The sequence below is a fragment of the Schistocerca cancellata genome, chromosome 3 (assembly GCF_023864275.1).
Source record: "Schistocerca cancellata isolate TAMUIC-IGC-003103 chromosome 3, iqSchCanc2.1, whole genome shotgun sequence".
Lineage (NCBI taxonomy): Eukaryota > Metazoa > Arthropoda > Insecta > Orthoptera > Acrididae > Schistocerca > Schistocerca cancellata.
In genome coordinates this window covers 512,401,799-512,424,650 of record NC_064628.1, presented here as the reverse complement: position 1 = coordinate 512,424,650, position 22,852 = coordinate 512,401,799, and the positions used below count along the sequence as shown (strand labels likewise).

Genomic DNA, 22,852 nt, shown 5'->3' with positions numbered 1-22,852 from the left:
TACATAGCAGCTTATGCATAAGACATTGGACACGTCAAATTATAAATATACAGGCTGAAAGGCATTTCAAGGCACACATATTTAAGGTTACAATAATACACTTTACACGTAAGTATTTATAAAACACATTTCATAAATTTAAATATTCTTCAATGGAGTAAAAGCAGTGATGCTGTAAATAAGACTTTAGAGACTTTCCAAATGTATTGACCTCTGTGATAGCTTTTATGTTTTCAGGAAGTTTGTTATAAAGCTTAACTCCCATGTGTAAAGTACCTTTTTGGCACAGTGCTGTGCTGATTTGAGTCATATGTAAGTTTCTGTTTTGTCTGGTAAAGTGATCATGTATATCACAGTTTTTTTGCAGTCTCCAGTCCTTACCTATTACATTTAACTATGTATGACGGTAGTATCTGTTCCCAAAACAACAGTTACTGTGGATTACTATGCAGCTTTGCTAGAAATGAAATGATAATTAAATGGACACCCCAGCTGCAAACAGGCGTTGATGTACTTCATTGGGGACACGTTGAAAATGTGTGCCCCGACCGGGACTCGAACCGGGGATCTCCTGCTTGCATGGCAGATGCTCTATCCATCTGAGCCACCGCGGGCACAGAGGATAGTGCGTCTGCAGGGACTTATCCCTTGCACGCTCCCCGTGAGATCCACATTCCCAACATGTCCACACCACTACATTCGTAGTGCGCCTAATAGATGTTTGCCCATCATACTCATTACTCGTGGCAGATTAATCTACCAAGTCCCCGTACATGTTCAGGCATAGCGTGTGCGTTCGCACAAGAAGGTCAATGGCCGGGAAGCCATATTTTAACTATATATGACGGTAGTATCTGTTCCTGAAAGAACAGTTACCGTGGATGACCATGCAGCTTTGCTAGAAATGAAATGATAATTAAATGGACACCCTAGCTGCAAACAGCTGTTCTTTCGGGAACAGATACTACCGTAATATATAGTTAAAATATGGCTTCCCGGCCATTGACCTTCTTGTTCGAACGCACACGCTATGCCCGAACTTGTACGGGACTTGGTAGATTAATCTGCCATGAGTAATGAGTATGATGGACAAACACCTATTAGGCGCACTACGAATGTAGTGGTGTGGACATGTTGGGAATGTGGATCTCATGGGGAGCATGCAAGGGATAAGTCCCTGCAGACACACTATCCTCTGTGCCTGCGGTGGCTCAGATGGATAGAGCATCTGCCATGCAAGCAGGAGATCCCGGGTTCGAGTCCCGGTCGGGGCACACATTTTCAATGTGTGCCCAATGAAGTACATCAATGCCTGTTTGCAGCTGGGGTGTCCATTTAATTATCATTTCATATTACTTTTAATTTAAAGAACAAAAGGGTTTCCATAATGTATGCACATGGTAATGGAGGAATACCAGATTTCTTAAACAGGGGTTTATAAGAGTCTCTAGGCTTGTACCCAAACAAGATTCTAATGGCCCTTTTTTGTAGTTTAAAAGTGCTATTAGCTGCTTTAGAGTGTCCCCAGAAGGTGACCCCACATCTAAGACGAGAATGAAAGTACGCATGATATGCATTCAATACTGTTTTGTCACTACAGCATGATTTTAATGAAGAAAGAAGGTAACATGTTTTGCTCAGTTCTGCATTGAGATATTCAATATGCTTATTCCATCCGATGTTACTCTGCAGCCAAAGTCCTAAGAATTTGGTTTCAGTATTGTTACCAACTGGTTCGTCATTGATAGAGACTGATGGGATAAACATGTCCTTATTAGGAACATTGTGGAATTTTAGAGCAATGATTTTCTTACTGTTTATTACAAGCTGATTGCTCTGTGCCCAGCTGCTAAGTTGTTTCGTGACTGCGTTTACTGTCTGCTGTAACTGTTCATCATCGTCTCCTTTTAGTAGAATTGTGGTGTCATCTGAAAATATGATTGTTTTGTGTGCATCAACATTTAAGCTTAGATCATTTATGTACAGGAGAAACAGAAGGGATCGCATTACTGATCCTTGGGGTACACCACATATAATTTGTTTATAGTCAGATACGTGATTAGATATAGTTTTTAGTTCAATATTTGTGTGCTTGATGCACACTGCCTGCTTACGATTAGTCAGGAAGGAACTAATCCACTTGTTGGACAGACCTCGAATACCATATCTTTCAAGCTTTGATAGCAGAATTTTATGGTCCACCATGTCAAAAAGCTTTTGACAAGTCAATAAATACTCCTATTGTTTCCTGTTTTTTGTCCATCAGGTTTAGGATGGAATTGATGCACTCATAGACAGAAGTTGTCATTGACCTCTTATTTCTGAATCCATGTTGTTCATTACATAGGATGCTGTTTTTATTTATAAATTTCATAAGTTTGTCATACATAACTTTTTCCAGTACTTTAGAGATGCAGGAGGAAATTGTGATGGGTCAGTAGTTGTTTCCATTGTCTTTATCCCCTTTTTTATATACAGGAATAACTTTTGATGTTTTCGACACATCGGGGAAAGTGCCTTCCTGAAGTGAGCAGTCACACAAGTGTGTGAGTACTTCAATTAGGTTTGATGCGCTCTTCTTTAACATTGTTGCAGGTGTACCATCAATACTTGTCGATTTGGAATTTTTTAGTCCTTTTATTGCTTTAGCTACTTCAGCTTGTGAAACAGAACTGATGTACATTGATCCTCTACATGCACTTATTTTATATTCATTTACCTGGGAATTCTTAAAGTTTGATTCTAACATATTATCAGCAACACCTGTGAAAAAGTTGTTAAATGTGTTGGCTACCTCTAAGGGGTCTGTTACTTTTTTTATTTTTATGTGATAGTGTTAAATTTTTGCAAGATTGTCTGTATTCTCCACATTCTTTTTTTATAATACTCCACGTAGCCTTTGATTTATTAGCTGAATTATAAATGATTTCATCATTATGCATTATTTTTGCTGCTTTTATTACTTTTCTTAATATTTTGGAGTATTTTTTTATAGTATGCACATATTTGAGGTGAGGAATTTCTTGAGTTACAAATTTCATGAAGTAGTCCTTTCTTCTGGCATGAAACCCTTATTCCCTTTGTGATCCAGCTGTTTGTTCTAGAGTTCCCCTGTATGGTTCATGTTTTCAGTGGGAATGCAAGTTCAAAGAAATGGGTTAATGTATCACTGAAAGTGTTGAATTTTTCATTTATATCATTCATTTTGTACACTCCTGACCATTTTTCTTTCTGTAATAAGTTGTTGAAGTAGTTTACATTATGCTGGTTATAACTTTGATATGCTGTTCTGAAAGACATGTCGTTAATAATACTGCCTTGTACTTTTATGCTTAATATTTGAGCAAGATGGTCACTAAAACCTGCATTGAAAACTTTTAGTGAGGTGTTGTGTAAACTCTTCTTGACTAGAAACTGATCAAGAGCTGTTTGGCAAGTTTCTGTTACTCGGGTAGCTGCTTTTACTTCAGCCTTTAAATTGTAGGACGTTGCAAGGTTCAAAATGGTCTCCCTATTTCCACTATTCGTGAGGAAATCAGTGTTGAAGTCACCACAGATTATCAGTTCACGATCCATTTTATTTCCTTTATCTAGCAATGACTCCATTTTGTTTAAGAAAAGTTCAAAATTCCCGGGTGGTGATCGGTAAACTGTAGCAATAACCAGGTTGAACTGAGTAATTTTTATAGCTGCAGTTTCATAATCCTTTTCGACATTTGTCCTAGTTAAGTCAGGTAGTGTAATAAAATCTACATTATCCTTTGTGTAAATTGCTACCCCACCCTGCTTGCTGTTTTTACTGTGGTAGAAAGCAGCCAAAACAAATTTGTTTATTTTCGTATTCTGGATTAATTCTGGGTTAAGCCAGTGCTCAGAAATGCATAACACTGAGATATCATTAAGTTCATGTGTTAACAGTACGTTAATTTCATCGGTCTTATTACGCAGGCATTGCACATTATGGTGATAAATTTTTAGTTTGGGCGTATTCACGATTTGGTAACTGGGAATCATATCTACAGCATCACATACCTCTAGTTTAAATTAGGAATGTCAGCAGTGTTGCATTTTCTTTCTTCTTTCTTGTTTATTTGGTTTTCCTCGCTTGTTGGAAGGATGATTAGGAAGCTGATAGATTGTTCTATCCCTTACAAGTCTTCCTTGAATTATTTCACTAACACGATCACAAACAAACCTTTTCCCTTCATAGTTCAAATGCATTCCATGCTTTGTGTGCAGATTTCGATGCAGCTTGCTTATATCCAGTACATCACACTTAGCGTATTGAGAACACAGTTTCCTTGTTTTAGTGTTTGTCTTCCAAATTTCTTTGTTTACACACGAACTATAAATCAGATCATGCCTATGAGGAAGTGTGGCAACTACTGTGTTTCTGCATTTGTTAGCTTGTAAAAAATTCTGCAGCGTTTTCTCGCAAACCTCTGCTTCATTTTTTGCCACATCATTTGAACCCATTATACAGACGATAAAATCATTTTCTTGCATTAATTTCATCTGAGAGTTAATGTCTACAGCATTTTTACATCTCGCTCTTGGTTTTACTACACTAGTCACTGCTATGTCGCGATTTTTCTCACGGAGCATGCTGGATAGATTTCTGCCATGACTGTCTGTTAGTAATAGTACATTAATCTTTTTCCCTGATGATCTGTGTCTGTTGTTGACATTATTTGCAAAAGCACTATTCATTTTCAGTTCACTGACTTTTTGAAGCTCACCATCATTTGGAGAGTCTATAGGAATCAGATCGTTTAGCTGCCATAATAACCTGAGCATCACTTGTATGAAACTCGTATTTATTCTAACTGCACAATTACACATATACACACATAAACAAGCCTCACGAGCATCACCGGTCAAAATGTAAACACACACTGCACAAAGGCGCGCGCCAAGACCCGCATCCTAAGAGCGTGTCAGTGCGCAGAGATACCACTCTGCTCTATTCCGGTGGTCGATGACCACCACAGAGCCCCCCCTGTGGTGAGAGGAGGTGATGCAGGTTGGCATGGCGATTGGTCCGTTGTGATAAAGTCGCGGAGCCATGCCGGTGGGCGTAGCGGGCAGCCAAAACAGGAAACTGGGATCAAGCGGCCAGGCGATGCGGGGGCGTGGAGTGCCGTGAGTGGTAAGAGAATGCAGAGGTGGCCATCCTCGTCGATCGAAGCGGTGATTGCCGCAAACATGCGTAGGAGTGTAACCTGAGCGGCTGAATCACTGAATTGTCAATATGTGGGGGGGAACGTGCAGGACGAACAGTGTCCCATTCGCAGCTGGAGAGACAGGTCCTCGACCGGACATGTCGATGTGGAAAACGGTGATGCTGGTGTCGTCGGTCTGCATTGGCCGGTCAACGGAAACACTAAGGTGAGGGGAGGGAGGGGTGAAACTTTCACACGCGACGTTTCCTGCAGCCTCTGAGCTTGGGGGAGAACACGAACCACTGGTGTCACACGCATTGTCACACGCGTCACGGTTACCAGAGGGGGGGGGGGGGGGGGGGGGGGGGTTCAGCGTGTTTGAGGTATTACAGATGGAAGGTGGCACGAGAGTGTGGTCGGGGTGGAAGTCGTATTCTGAAGTTGCCTCATCGTTGAGGCACCAAGCTGGTTTAAGGCGCGAGATGGACACTGTTTGTATTCTACCGTTGCACAGAACGTCAAAGGTCTGCGGCGAGCGGCTTATCACTTTGTGTTGGCCCGAGTAGGGCATGTGTAGTGTGGGTCATACCGTATCATCGCGCAGCATCATGTAATCGCAAACATGTAGGTCTTTGTGCACAAAGACATGAGGGACTGCATGTGCTCGTGGGGGTGGGGGCGTACAGTCGCGGTGAAGTGTCGGACGCGTTCTATAAGCGTCGGAAGTTCTGACTGCAGGGGAGGATAGGAATCCTCGACGAATTGTGCTGGGAAGACGAGGGGTTCCCCGTACAACAATTGCGCTAGGGAGGCTTGCAAATCGTCTTTGTAAGCTGAACGGACACCTAGTAGTACACAGGGGAGGGCTTCGGACCAAGATCTGTTGTGGCACATCAGCGCTGCTTTTAAAGTGTGGTGCCAGTGCTCAACCAACCCATTGCTTTGCAGGTGGTAGGCAGTTGTACGTAATTTGTTTGCACTGCATTGATTGCATAATTTGCCAAAGAGCACAGCTTCAAATCGTCGTCCTTGGTCCATCGTGTCCGAAGATGGGCAACCGAACCGCACGATCCAGAAGGCGATGAAGGCCCGTGCGACAGAGTCGGCAGTAATGTCTCTTATTGGAATGACCTCTACCCATCGACTAACACGGTCGATGATAGATAAAATGTATCGGAAACCCTCAGAAGGAAGGAGCGGTCCGACCAGATCAAGCTGGATGTGACGGAACCTGCCTTTCGGTACCTCAAACGAGCCCAGCGGTGGGTATGCGTGACGGCCGACCTTAGCGCATTGGCAAGGTATGCATGCCCGTGTCAAGCTTTTGCAGTCTGCTCTAACCCCAGTCCAAACGAATCACTCTGTTATGAGGTGTGTAGTAACCTGAATACTGGGATGTGCTAAGTCATGGATAGCGGCAAATAACTTACGGCGCATGGCGGCCGATACTAGGGGTTGGCAGTACCTGTGGATACGTCACAGAGGACTAGTAAGGCTGAACCTGGAATTCGGCAGGGCTCAATTGAGAGGGAGGTGGACTCGCTATTCAGTAACTGTTGAATGTCGTCATCCGCTTGTTGCTGGGCAGCTAGGTCGTCGAAGTCCCAAGAAAACGCGATCGTACCAACCCGTGACATGTTGTCAGCAACGACGTTGTCTGTACCCTTGATATAAAGGACGTCTGTTGTGAATTGACATATTAGGTCCATGTGTCTGAAACGGCAGGGGACCACTTACGCTGCGAGGCTGACAACTTCCGCGAGAAGAAACGTAGTGGTTGTGCGGAGCCTGCCGCCTGCTGCAGGAGCATAGCACCAATAGCAGCGTTGCTTGTGTCAGCTGTGATAGACATTGGGGCATCAGATACTGGGTGCGGAAGCGTGACAGCGGTCGCTAGTGCCGTTTTTTGTGCGTCAAATGCGCATCGCACGTTGTCGCCCCATGGGACCTTGCGGAGCCCTGAAGTATTCTTTCCGATGAGTGCATCGGTCAACGGAGCCTGTAGGGATGCAGCGTGTAGGATGTGCCGCCAGAAAAAATTTATCATCCCTAAAAAACGACGTAGGTCGCAGTAAGTCTCAGGCAAGGGGAGGTTGCATATAAAGGCAACTCTGTCTGACATGGGGCGGGTCCCTTCTGCGGAAACAGTATAGCCCAAAAATGTCACACTAGCGGACCACAACTGAGACTTATCGTCATTGATTTGGACTCCATTCTCGGCAAGAATACTAAGAACTGTTGATAGCTGCTGTTCGTGTTCCTCAAGGGTAGTTGATGAAATGAGAATGTCGTCCAAATATGCGTAACAGTATGGGAGTGAGAAAAGGATGGAGTCGATAAACTGTTGCCAAGTCTGTGCGGTGTTTATGAGGCCGTACTGCATGTAACAGTATTCCTACAGTCCGAAAGGGGTGATAATTGCTGTTTTAGAGATGTCATACTGGTACATGGGGATCTGATGGTATGCTTTTCAGCAATCAAGTATACTGAAAACGGGTGCACCATGGAGTTGTTGGGCGAAATCTTGTATGCTTGGTATAGGGTAGTTGTCTAAAATCGTTCTGGCATTCAACTGTCGGTAGTCGCCACACAAACGAAATGAACCATCCTTCTTGGGCACTAGATGGATAGGCAAGGACCAATTGCTGTTGAATGGATGGACAATACCTGAATCTAACAGCTCCTGTACAGCAGTTTTTGCATTTGGTGGCATTAAGGCATGGAGCCTTGTTGCGTACTGGGGAGGCCTTCCATGGTGTTCAAACGATGACAGGTACCATTCGTAATCGCGCCTATCACCTGCAGAACACCCTGGGGAACCACACTGTGACTAGGTGGGGTAACACGCACTACATTAGAAGTAGGAATGTCACTGACCTGCAGGAAAATGCATTGTTGCGGAGGTATCTGCGCCTCGGTGGAGTTCTCGTGGGTGTATCCCCATGGTGCGGAAGCGTCCCCTGCTGCCTCCAGTGAGCATGACAGGTCAGCTGACATGGCGGGGATCAGCTGTTGCAGGCACGCGTTTTCGGCGTGAAGGTCGGTGACCTCGAGGCAGAGGCACGACCGGGCGGCAGAGAGCTCTGTCATGAGATGGGCGCATTCGGCTGTCACGGTGGGCAAGGTATAACAGTGTAGGCAGGCGGTGGGGGGAAGTTGGCGAAAATCCCTGGTATCCTGTTGCCGGAAGCTGCTGCCTCGAGGTCTAGCAAGAGCCCGAAGCTATGCAGGAAATCCATACCGATAACGGGGCAGTCGACATCTGCGACGCAAAATGTCCAGGTATAGCGTAAATCAGGCGAGAGATTTAGTTGGAGTTCGGCTGAACCGTGGACGTGAATTGTGGAATTGTTGGCTGCTCGCAGAGGCATGGCGGGCGTCAATGTTGAAGATGGGTTGCTCGACTTAGGAATGACGCTAGCATCGGCGTGTGCTCGTCCTGTCGTGGATGTACAGTGTGCCGGCATGGTGGGCAGCAGGGGTGGTCAGTCGATAATGTTTTTGGAGCACTAAACTGCCGGTGCGAGCCGTGGCACCTATTCTGACTTGTGCTTCCCCTTTGGGTAGTTTCAGGGTGTATGACAAGAACGCGCAGCGTCGCCGAATGTGATATGACACCAGCATAGTGGGTATGCTGTGTGTTGTGCCTGAGCCGGCAATGTCACGTGGTGTGTTCTGTTGCTCCCATGTGGAGGTGGGCGGGGCAACCGGTTGAGGAACCGTAACAAGTACGGCCGTCTGGCCACCAGGGGGCTCCATCGACTGTTGCTGCGAGCTGCACGCCTGGCCCCTGCCGGCCGGCCCGTGAAACGTAGCAGACGTGACGGCAGTGTCGCCAACATTCGGAGTGTCAGAAAAACAGAAGGATGCGACCTTGTGATGTTTGATGATGGAATATGCCTGGTCCGCCAGTCATAGTTTTTCCTCCAAAGCGGCATTTTGGTAAGCCAGCAGGTGTAGTTGGAGGTCTGGCGGTAATTTCACAAGTCACAACATCCAGAGTGCGAAGTTGGGGAGTTGCTCCTTGCCCACCTGGCCCTTAAATGGCGCCAAAGTTGTGAAGGCGTACGGTCCCCTATTGGCACGTCATGAATTACGTAGTGGATGGCTTCTGCTGGAGGGCGCGATAAGTGCTTGATGATGTGAGCTCTTGCGATGGCATATTTGTGCTGGCTTGGTGGCAAGAGCAATAGGTCATTGACCAGGTCCGGTTTGTCGTGGAGGTGTGTAATTAAACAAATGAAATGTGCGTTATATCTCCACACTTCGTGAATGTCCAGAATATTGTCCACTAACACAAACCATGATATAGCGTTATCCTTCTGTAGTTGTGGCAGCTTCGGAAACTGCCCTACAGGTGACTGCTGTGGCGTTGTGGGAAGATGGCGATGGGGGGCAGCGGAGGCCTGGAAACTGGTATAGGGTAGAGTGTTTGTACTGTAGTGCAATTAGGCCTCTGACCACATGACACACATGGCGCAGGAGCAAAAGTGGTAGGCGCGGGCATCGTGGCTGCTGCAAATGCAGTCGCATGCTGTTGGTATGTCGGGAACGTAGTGATATGCGCTTTGGGTGAAAGTATCTGGTTGTGTGTCAGGCTGGTATGTAATATATTCATACGGGATGTTGCTGAGCACTGTGGTGAGGGAAGTTCTTGTTTCACCTGCGGTATGAAGTCTGGAAACTGCCACGTGTTTGGATGCACTGCAACATGTGTGGGCCACGGTGTGTGGACTGTACTAGTGGGGTTATGTTGTGCACACGGATTTAACACTGTAGTTGGAGCCGTCAATGGCTGAATTACTGGCAATTCGTCCATGAATGAAATTGTAGGCAAACCCATGGCGACCTCTGGGTCACAAACCGCGTGGAGGTTCATCAGTGCGTAACGGTGGCAGGAGGAAATATGAGAAACGCGCATACTGTGGTCATATCGAAAAAGTCCAGGGTCACCACTATGGGAATCAGGTCGCTTAGCTGCCGTGATAACCTGAACACCACTTGTATGAAACTCGTATTTATTCTAACTGCACAATTACACATATACACACATAAACAAGTCTCGCATAAACACACATTGCACAAACGCGCACCAAGACCCGCGTCCTAAGAGCATGTCAGTGTGCAGAGATACCACTCTCCTCTATTCCGGTGGTCGATGACCGCCACAAGCCATTATCACAGTCACTTGTTTGCAAAACATGATATTTGTTTTTTTCTGAAAATGTGACAGTTTTTGCAGACTTTGTTGTTCTTTTTGTAGTTGGAACACTATTTATGTACGACACTTTTATCCACTCGGACGATATATTACTTTTGTCTCGCATCACTTCACTTAGTGTTGGCTTCGATCGTAGATCCCGATTTTCTTTCTTGAGTGAGTCAATATCGCTTCTTAAGGAACTATGAATTCTAAGCTAGCAATTCGTTCTTTTAGTGTTGTTATTTCAGTGTTACAATTCTTACAAACTCCCTTTTTAACAGCATAAGTATAACTATTTCTCATGTTTGAATCACACACTTCTACACGTGCGGCCATCTTGGTACAGGTACAAAGCATTCAGCTTCAATAATTGATGATGTCCTGACCTGGAGAAAAGAAACTGTGACAATGTTGTAGATAACCTTGGACTTTCAGACCATCTCTGTCAGATCTTTAAATTACACATCCCAGCAGAAAACAGAACTAGAATACATATAGAAGAGTTTTTTCTAAATCCAAAAGATCAGAACTTGCCATGCAGATTAACAAAGAAACCTGGGCTGAAGTCTACACGGAGGCTGGTACGGATAAAAAGTTTGTAAAGTTTCTATCAACATTTAAATTTAGAATCATCGAAATGTTCCTAAAAGTATTTAGAGTCATCAAATCTCTAAATAGAACCAACTGTGTGACGGCCAGTGGGATAAGGAAATCCTCCCTTACCCTCAAGCACCTTAGTAACATAAAAAACCCAAATGATCATACATCTCAAGAATACTACCACACATACAAAAGAACATATAGAAAAGTGCTACTAACAACAAAGAAGTCTCATAATGATAAAATTATAGATAAAGCAGAAAACAAGATAAAATCAGCCTGGAATGTCACTAAACAGGAGACAGATAGAGAAGAAGCTAAACAGGAAAACCTCCTTTTACATCACAATGCTATTATAATACAAGAGCCTAAAAAAGTAGCAAACTTTGGTAATCAATATCTCAGCAATATAGCCACCAAACTATAACAAAAATTTGACAGAAAACAGCATGTACAATCAAAGTTATGTTCCAAACACAATGGTTCTACACCCCATCACCACAGACGAAATAACCAGCATTGTTTGGAACCTAAAAAATAAAACTGCAACATGTATAGATGAAGTGCCTATGTGCCTGCTTAAGGACAGTATAGAAAGTATCAAAGAGCCTTTAGCACACATCATAAATGAATCATTCAACACAGGTAACTTCCCACAGGCACTAAATATGCAAAGGTTTTGCCCATACTTAAGAAAGGTGACCCAGAAAATATAGAAAACTAGAGACCCATTTCTTTACTCTCATCCTTTTCAAAAGTAATAGAAACCATAATGAAAAATAGACTAATGGGATATCTAACAAAGGACAATCTTCTGTGGAAAGAGTAGTTTGGTTTCAGGCCTAACAAAAGTACACAGACAGCTGTAGCTCAATTTACAAACATTGTTCTTGAAGAACTAGACAAAGGAAACCAGGTAACAGGCACCTTCTTAGACTTCACCAAAGCTTTTGATACAGTCGACCACACAATCCTGCTAATCAAACTGGATGCACTTGGCATAAGAGGAGTAGGAAACAGATGGTTTCGCTCATACCTGAAAAACCGGATGCAACGGGTAGAAATCTCTCACACTAACAACAATCACACTATAAAATACCTCTCCAATCCAGAGTTTATTAACATTGGAGTCCCCCAAGGAAGTGTGCTTGGTCCGATACTCTTTCTGATACATATCAACAATTTTCCGAAGAGTATTAAACTTGGTGAAATGGTACTTTTGCTGATGACTGTAACATCATACTCACTGATTTATCACGAAACATATTAAACAATAAAGCTGAAGAAATACTTAAGTAAGTATGCAACTGGATAGATAACAACAAACTTACTTTAAATGTAAACGAAACCAATAGTATTAGCTTCCACACCAATAAAAAATCCATTGGTAACACTATAAAAGTGAAAGATGAAAACATAGAATGTGTCTCAAAAACTAAATTTATGGGGCTGCATATTGATGCTCATCTAATATGGACTGAACATATTAATGCCCTAGGAAAGAGAATAGCATCAGCATGCTATGCCCTTCGAATAATAAAATCGGTGTGTAGTAACTCATCCACCAGAGCAACTTACTTTGCATATGCGCACTCAATCATTTGTTATGGAGTATTCTTTTGGGGAACAAATACTCAGAATATGCAAACAATCTTCAAACTACAAAAAAGAGCCATCCCAATTATGACAAATAGTAACAAGCGAATGCACTGCACCGAGTTGTTTAAATCTATGGGAATATTGACTGTTCCCTGTGAATACATTTTTCAAACAGTGATTCACATAAAGAAAAACATCAATCAGTACCCAACGAACAGTTCCCTACACAAACATGAAACCAGATCAAGTCACCATTTACATCTGAGCAGAAAAAAAAAAAAAAAAAAAAAAAAAAAAAAAAAAAAAAAAATGAAAACACAGAATAGTGTACTATACAATGAACTTAAACTGTTCAACAAACTTCCACAGAATATAAAAGATAGAAGTAAAATACATGCCTTCAGACATAGCCTAAAAAGTTATTTGTTAGAAAAATGTTTTTATTCTGTCAAAGATTACCTGGAAAGTAGGTAAAATTTCATTGACAATGTGACTGATTAAGTACTGTAACAATGGGCTTTCTTTGATATGTTCAATAAAAGAGTGGTAAATCATGTATAATCATGAAACACAGTAAGACAAATAATTGTAGTTTATATTTAGGAAACACAATTGTACTTTTATATACCCTTGTGTCTGTATCATATATATGTATTTGTTGACACATCCATACAATCTACATTGTCTACAGATGGATAGAAAAAAATAAATAAATAAATACAGAAATTGATTGTAAAAACACAACATAGCAGATACAAGCCGCACCACAACTTTTTGAGGGTGAAATCTGAACAAAAAGTGTGGCTTATTTTTGGGTCAAGATAATAATTACAAATATATGTCCTATTCTATATACCTTATACTATTTTTCTGCATAGTTACCACACTGGTTCAGGCATATGTCTCATCACAGCACTAAATTTCAGATGCCCCTGTGGTAGAGTTTGTCCGGCTGACTGTGGAACTAGCGTTGGACTGCAGTCTTGGCCTCATTGTTGCACATGAATTGCTGTCCTGGCAGGAACTTCTTCAGCAGACATAAAACATGGAAATCACCATAGGCAAGGTCTGGACTGTACAATGAGTGGCCCAAACTCTCCTAGTGAAGTAATTGGAGCTTGTCAGTGGTCCTGCTTGCCACATTTGGCCTTGCATTGTCATGGAGGATAACAATTTTGTCCACACTGAGAACCCCTCAGTGCTCCTTCCTGCTGACAGCCCACAGACTTCAGAGTGTGGCACAATAACTGTTGGCATTGGTGGTTGCATCTGGTAGCATGAAATCCAGCAGGACTGGTGCACAGTGATCCCAGAAGACCATGAACATCACTTTCCCAACAAATCAAACTGAGCATAGTTTTTTAGTCACAGATGTAAGCGGATGCTTCAACAACATGCTGTGCTTCTTAGATTCTGGTATGAAATGCAGTATCCATACTTCACTGCAGTTAACAGTGTGGTTCAGGAACTGTCATCTTCCTTGGCATGCTACTGTAGATGATTCAATGAAGCAATCATTCTTTTGCCTTTGATCATGTCATACAACTGCTTAGGCACCCAACGACATGAAACCTTCAACTATGCTAATGACACATGAATGATGTTGTAAACACTCTTGTACAAAATTCCAAGCTCACAGGAAATGTTCTTGAGATGCCAACGCTAATCTACTTTCACTATTTCATCCACACAGCAAATGTTGTCATCAGTCAGTGATGAACCAGGCCATCCCAAATGCACATTTTCATGTAAGTCTTCAGAGCCTTTTGCAAACTCACATCACCACCCCCTCACACTTTCCTAAATGAACACTTTTACCCACATGTGGGCTGCATTTCCTTGTGGGTCTCAGGTGTTTGTCCCTTGCTCAATAGGACTTGAATCACACTTTTTTGCTTGTATGCTGCGAACATGTGAAGCACAAGTGCCATCTTCAGCAGTGCTGTGCCATGGAGCTACTGGCAGTTAAGGCTGGACCAGCCCAAGAAAGGTCCACAGCTGGAAATGGATATGTTGACGTTGCAGGTACACCCATAATTTAACTAAAAAAGAGAGGTAAAGACTTTTTGATTGGTGTTGTAATTTTTAGTAGTAAATACCAGTACTTAACATGTCAACAAAGCATCTTCTACTACTATTACACGAAACATTTTAAGGAATTATTACCTTCATAACACTTCTAAGTTTGTGCATAAGCCTACCTGGTAAAATCACAACAGAGAAGTCTAACATCTGCACTGCATGAAGAAGGTAGATCTGGATCCCGTTGTGTGCAGCTTGCTCCTTCTGCAGCTTTTTATTTTGGTGTTAAAGAAAAAGTTTACACACAGCATAAAGTATAGTGGCAGTGGAAGTTTTGAGCGGTACCTGCAAAGTTGGTGAAGAGGGTGGTGGTTATACTGAAGAACAGTAAAGCTGCAGCAGCAAAGTAACAAGGGCTGTTGCCAACACTGTCTATGAGCTTCATGTGAAAAGCAAATGTCACATGCCCTATAAAGCTACTCAGAGCATGGTAAGAGTCTGCAGAGGAAATTTGTTAGGAGCAACGCAGTGTTGCTACTAAAACTCAAAAAAAATATTGAGACTTCAAGGTATGGGGAGGAGGATGTTGACAGAAGCAGCTCCTGAGAAATTAACGATGAGAGGGTGGAGGGGGGGGGGGGGGAGGCATTTTGAGCAGTTTTTAAACATTGGTAATAATGAACTACAAGGGTCATTCAATAATTAAAGAGACAAATTGGTCTGGAGAAAAAAAGCATTTATTTTTGCAAAACAATATTTTTCTACTTTTCAACTTAATCCCCTTGAACATTTATGCACTTGTTCCTATGGGCTACAAGCTTTTTTATTCTGGCTGCAAAGAAATTTTTATCTTGATGTTTGATCCAATTTCCCACAAACTTTTTCACATCTTTGTTGTCTTGGAACCCCTTCCCATGTAATGCCTCTTCCAATGCACCAAACAAACAAATGGAAATCACCAGGCACTAAATCAGGACTGTAAGAGGGCTGAGACAGTACTTTCCAGCCCATTTTGTCAATGGTTTCATGGGTTAATTGAGCAATATGAGGACATGCATTGTCTTGCTGGAGAATCACACCTCTCCTCTGAGATCCATGACGTCTCTCTCTCATGGCTGGCTTCACCTTGTTTAAAAGCAAATTCTAGTAGTATTGGCTGTTCATTGTACACTGCTCTTTGAGATAATCACAAAAAGTGGACCTTCAACATCCCAAAACACTGTCAACACGACTTTTCCTGCTGATGCTTGGGTTTTGAATTTTTTCTTGACAGTTAAGTTGGTGTGCTTCCACTCCACACTTTGTCTTTTTGATTCTGGCTCATAATAGTGAACCCAAGTTTTATCACAAGTTAAAATTTTGTTGAGGAAGTGCTCACTTTCTCCTTCATAACTTTCCTTTAGCTCTGTACACACTCTCAACCTTGTTTCCTTGTGTAACTCCTTTGGGACCCATCTTGCGCGTTTTGCAGTACTTCAGCTTGTTGCAGATAATGTTATTAACTGTACCAGTACTAACTTGAACCTTATTAACTTTTCAGATGACAAAAAAAAGCTCTTTGATGTATAGTGGGTTTATCTCCTAGGGATACATGCAGTGAACATTTCAAAAAGCTTAACATCATGACAGTTCCTTGTTTGTACATCTATTACTGCTTATTACACGTAAAAGAAAACATATCTCAATAACCCCTAGTTCATCTGTCCACACCCATAATACAAGATGAAAGCACACAATCATCATTTCCACAGTCACACGGCGGTCAGCACGAATAGTTTCATCAATTACTCTAGATTGTCCAAGATACATAATAGTTATAAATATGTAGGCGTCGAACTGTTTAATATGCTCCCTAAAATTGTACAAACAGTATCTAAAAATAAATTTAGGACAACATTGGGTCAATGGCTCAAAGGTAAAGCATTTTACTCAATTGATGAATATAAAGATTGTAATATGGCAGATTTGCTGTATTAACATAGAGAAAGGTACCTCTGCCTGTAGTAGGACCTAAATTTGGAAAAACAATGTCTGACATATAGGCATAATAGTCCTATTTTGAGTGCTCTATATTTGTATCAATATCTTAGGATAATGACATACTGTTATCAACATGTATATGATAATGACATAATGTCATCAACATGAATACTCCCCGCTTAATATAAATTTGTCTAATGTTTTCTTTTTTATTGTAAAATTAACAATATATAAACTGCTGGCAGGTCGACAGACACACAAAACGAACACAAACACACACACAAAATTCAAGTTTTCGCAACAAACTGTTGCCTCATCAGGAAAGAGGGAAGGAGAGGGAAAGACGAAAGGATGTGGGTTTTAAGGGAGAGGGTAAGGAGTCATTCCAGTCCCGGGAGCGGAAAGACTTACCTTAGGGGGAAAAAAGGTCGGGTATACACTCGCACACACACATATCCATCCACACATATACAGACACAAGCAGACATATTTAAAGACAAAGAGTGCCCAAACTCTTTGTCTTTAAATATGTCTGCTTGTGGCTTGTGTCTGTATATGTGTGGATGGATGTGTGTGTGTGTGTGTGTGTGTGTGTGTGTGTGTGTGTGTGTGTGTGTGTGTGTGTGCAAGTGTATACCCGTCCTTTTTTCCCCTTAAGGTAAGTCTTTCCGCTCCCGGGACGGGAATGACTCCTTACCCTCTCCCTTAAAACCCACATGCTTTCGTCTTTCCCTCTCCTTCCCTCTTTCCTGATGAGGCAACAGTTTGTTGCGAAAGCTTGAATTTTGTGTGTATGTTTGTGTTCGTTTGTGTGTCTGTCGACCTGCCAGCAGTTTCATTTGGTAAGTCACATCATCTTTGTTTTTAGGTATATTTTTCCTATGTGGAATGTTTCCTTCTATTATAACAATATATAAAGTTACACATGTGTGCTATTGTACTACACTAACATTCGTATGATTTATGTATACATTGTTATGAGAATATAACCATCTTTATACTGTAATTGAACTTATTGACGAAGCCCATTCTATAAGAAAATACTGAATGGCTGATAAAGATTCTTATTCTTATCATTTCCACAGTCACACAGCGGTCAGCATGAATAGTTTCATCAATTCAACTTCCAACCTGAGGGAGTTGAAGCTGCAACTGGTCAGCCAGAACAATATTCATCAGTCACTGAGTCGCACTATTTTAGAACTGCTCTACCCACTCGTAAAAATTTGCAAGATTCATACCACCTTCACCATAAACTTTAGACATTCTACAGTATATATAATTATTTGTTTCTCACCTTCAGCAAGTAAAAAATGAATAACAGAACATAGTTCAACTAACGTGAATGTTTCAAGCGGCCTCACCATCTTGAAATGTACTTCTGAGGTTATAAACAAAACAATGTTGATACATCAGCTTATCAGGGCTTATCCCAGTGATGCCACCTTAAAGCCATAAAAGTACCAAACTTGCCCTACTAACAGTATTTTCCTCAGACCAATTTGTCTCTTTAGTTATTGAATGGCCCTCATAATATTTGTACTTACTAAATTCAGGGTTAACACTTTCTTCTGCAGACCCCTCCATTTATTTACGACTAATTCTTGTCAACGAGACCTTTATGTAAGTTTTGTGGTCATGTAGGATGAAATCATTTTATGGATGCGCATCAGTGAGTCATCTCCATTGGCAGTACAATATGGAAATATACTGACACCCAAGTAAAATTAAAATGTACCATCCTAAATAAACACAGTGTGATCTGAAGGCAAAAATCCAGTATTCTGTTGTCATAATAAATGCTACAAAGCTGAACTGTTATGATTTGAACTTGCCTCCATACTGTGCATACATCTGTGTGCTCGTAGCAAAGACTCCAGACTGGTTCTCATGTCGCAGGTCGTATAGATCAGACCATACTTGACGTTGCAGTCTATCTATTCTAGTAGATACTGCAAATGTTTGTCACTGGAGTCCACTTGGTCTCTAGTTAAAAGTTTTGGATTCTAATCATATTGTTAGAAATTACTGACCTAACTTTTGAAAAGCATGAAAACTTATGCCTCCATAGGTTCATTTGAGCAGTTGTCAAGGAGAGCCAGAAATCAAGCACTGCTCACAGCTGTAACGACGTAGGAAGCCGTACTCAATGTTTGTTCTGCTCATAAGCTTTTTGTCACATTTCTATTTGGAATTTCGTGCGTACTGGGATATCATTTGACCATGTCGTTCACAGGGGCTCATTGAGTTATTGTACTTTCGGCTGGCATTTTTATGATACCCTAGCCAGATAAGGGAGGCAAAAGAAGAAAGTAGTTCTTGGTATAATATTCATCTCAAAACTAGACACTGCAGTTCAAAGTACCCTTATGTTTTGCTGTGTGGTGACTTTAACATAGATATCTATTTTTTTTCTTTTTTGTACTCTGCAATACTGTTATGTAGCATTTCCAATCAAGTTATCACCCTCACAGCATTGCAAAAAGCTAGTAAGAAGGAATACAAATTTCTTGCAAAAATAAAAGACAGTTGCAAAACTACAATTGCAAAAATAAAAGACAGTTGCTTGTATGCACTAGAACTGAGGAGAATAAGTTATTTAATTACTGGAGGACGTATCAGACAATTGTTGAAACGTCTTTTGATGGAAAAACATTGTTTTTCATGGAAGGAAGATTTGTAAAATTCTGCTAAAGCTGTCGATATATTTGAAACAAAATATTTTATTCAATACTGCTGACAAAATTTGCCTGCTTAGTCTTCTTCAAGAGAAAATTTATATATATTTGTGTGTATATAGCATTAAAAGACCTTACATTATGTCATAAAAGAAACAGGATATCAGGGAATACTCAAAGACCATCAGAATTTTGTAAACCATACTAAAATGCCTACTTCAGTATACAGCTTATCAGTTTGGTTTTTGAGACGTCAATTTTGTTAGAGTACCAGTACCATATTATCTCGTGTTTGGTTCTTTATTATGGCACGATGCCATACTTGCAGAAAATGGAAATGTGCACTTGAAAATGAGTGAACAGTTGAGACTAGGCAATAATGTGGAATGAAACACTTCATTTCAAATAAATGGACTGCCTCTGCAGAAAAAACTAATAAAAGCCAAATTTTTTCAGCAGACTAACAAAAAAAACTTCAATATTCTGCAAGAGAAATAATGCTTTATTGCTAACAGTATGGAAACAAAATCAGAAAACTGAAACTAATAATATATTTTAGTCTTCTGTGATTATGTGAATATATTTTAATTCACTAGGTAACTCCCAGCTACAGAAATCTGTTTGTTTTCATTTGATGTGACAGCCATAAATGAAGAGACAATGGATAAATCACAGACCATTAACACAGGTATGGGCCACGTGGAGTCCATTACCGTCCCCCTCCTCTACTTACAATTCAGACTGCTTTGCACATGCACGAATTTGGCAGCTTGGGCATACCAGAAATTTTTTTCCAGGTAACATCTCACTGCTTGCTGCTACTACTCAAGCATAACTATACGGTACATACAGATGACTGCAGTGCCTCTGGTAGGTTTGTGCAGTATTACTGTGGTCATGACAACTTGCTTGCTAACTACATTTTGTTTATCCTTAATTTAAGTCAACCAGACTTGTTTAAAGCATTATTGCGTCTGAATTTACACGGAGAAGGTGATAAAGGGAGTGGGGGGCAGAAACTAATGTTTAATATGTCTACAGGGTAATCAGAAACAGTCTGAAAATCTTGAAAGGATATTTTACAGTAATTATTGTGCTGAGAAATAACTAACAAAAAAATTTGATATGTTGTGCCTTTTCCAAGTTAATTAGCAGTGAAGTTAGCTAATAGTGCTGTTGCCTACAAATTCATGCTGCCTGACAGATACAATTAGGGTCTGTTGTTCTCATAGTGCAGATGACAATGCACAAGAGTGCTCAGACTTTGCCTTTTATTCTATTCTTACTACTGGCCCCTGGCTAAATTTTGTATTGCTCTTTTGTTTGGTTTTTGGAAACCAAAAGAAGAACACATTTGGCAACACTGTCTCTGGCGGGCTGCTTGAATTTGGGCATGCAACAGCATGGTTAGCTAACTTCAAAGATAATTAATTCAGATATACTGCAACATATCACTTTTTTTCTAACAATTATTTCTCAGCATAACCAGCCCTGCAACACTCTTCCAAGCTCTTCACACTGTTTCTGGCTGCCCTGTATGTTATATGGGATAAGAAAGCATGACAGTCCACTTGGACAGTTGTCACACTGCCTGCATTTTTTATCAAGTGATACAATTAACAGAAAATATAATATTGTTTTGAAGGAAATGGGTACTTCTTTTATTAAAGCTATACCTGGATGTCAATGTGATCATGTGTAATATTACAGCACAAAGCAATAATTGCCTGTCTTTGGGATAAAAGTATTGGCATGTAATTGGAAATTGTTGACTGGATGTGCAAATGAGTGAACCTCAGATACAGCCGTCAGCTGTGTATCCAAAAATATTGTAAAATAAATTGCACACTTTATTTCTAAGAGCACATAACCATAAATACAAATCTTGAAAATTTGTCTGTTTACACAAGTAACATATTTTTGACACACAAGCATTCCTCCAAGTCATAATTCTCTTCCATACAAAATACGTGCAGATAAATATGGCTTGAATTAAGTGCAGATTTGGATATTGATAAACATATTACATGTTGAGCAACATCATCATCTTTTTTTGTATTTCATCCACAGTCTTTGGGATTAGCTTAGATTGATATGAATGGACAAGAAATGGTTGCAGCCCTATTTGAAGAATGAAGCTGGTGTCTGTAGTCTTGGGAAAAATGTCAGTTACATATATCTCTGTACTTTTAAGCCCTCAAAGCCCATAATGTGCTTTTTTTCCTAACAGAGTAATGATTTCCCTTGTACTTAATGTGTAGCTACCAATGATCACATTTTAAGTTCAACTGTACCTTGGCCTTTCTATAAAAGTGGACTAGTCCAGTCTGACCTTACTTATCAATCTAATAATTCGTAAAATAATGTCCATTCACATTTTGTGAGTTCTGAGAAGATCCTTCTTAATGAGCTGCCTCTCTTCAGAGGTTGGCTGTCATTACTAACAATCTAGTTTTTGATTTTGGGAATCTAAATGGTTTTAGACAACTGCACCCAAAACACTCAGATTCTGTAGCCACAATGTTCACCTTCTTCTTATTGATCTTTTCCCTACAACTTCTCCAACTGTTACGAGTCTTAGAATACTGTAACTTTTTCCTCTAATGATATGGCTGAAATATTTTAGTGTTCTGATTTTGACTGTGTTCTTCAATTCCTTATTCTTATTGATACGTATTAGAACTTCTTAATAGGTAATTCTTTGTGTCCAGGGTTTTTAACACTCTATACACATTTTCAATGCCTCAATCTTCTTCATTACTGCTTTACCAACTGTTTGTCTCTCCATTCTATACAAGAATACTAGGATTACATAACATGTAATCATTCAGTGTCCCTGTAGCAAGTTTAAGTTATGGTTGGTAAAAATAGATCTCATCTCCTGTTCAATTCTGTTTTTGATTTCCTGAGTCTGACTGAATTTTATCATTATCCAAGAACAGATATTTATATTTAGATATCTTTTAATGGGTATAGTGTCAATAGTAATACCTGATATGCTCTTTGCAGTTTTGCTAATAATCATGCATTTGATTAAACTAAAATTCATTTTGAGGCCAAAATTGTTCCCGACTATTTCTTCAGGATCTACAGCTGTTCCATTTTCTGCCATTACTAGAGTCATCGGAATAGTGTACATTATTAATCAATTTGCGTTTACTGTTATACCTATTTCTATGTTTGACATACTTGCCTGGAGATTGCCTCCAAATGACAGTTCATTAGGAATCGGAATAGACCACAGCCTTTTATTACTCCTCACATTATCTTAATATCTTACGTTCCTCTGTCACAGCTGATAATAGCAGTCTTTTGGCAGCATGAATTACTAATTATTCAAATATCCTAATGGTTTATTTCACTTTTTTCCAATAGACTCACCAGTTTATCATGTCTCACTTTGTGAAAAGCTATTTCATAATCAGTGACTCCCAGCACTGCATCTCGATTCATATCTAGGCCTTTTTGGATCAAAATTTTCACTGCAAATAAGGCTGTACCATTATAGTATTCAAGCTTATTTTCACTTAACTTGTATATTTTTTGGTATATTTGACTGTGAATGATTTTGAGGAAAATAAATATGTAAAATCAAGCTTACTATTCTG

At 40.6% G+C, this 22,852-nt stretch overlaps 1 non-coding gene across 1 annotated transcript; it reads left to right on the top strand.

The window, feature by feature from the left end:
• Positions 1-1,199: 1,199 nt before the first annotated feature.
• On the top strand, positions 1,200-1,274 carry Trnaa-ugc (transfer RNA alanine (anticodon UGC)). Its single transcript has one exon. It is a non-coding gene; the product is annotated as a tRNA-Ala (tRNA).
• The last annotated feature ends 21,578 nt before the right edge of the window (positions 1,275-22,852 follow it).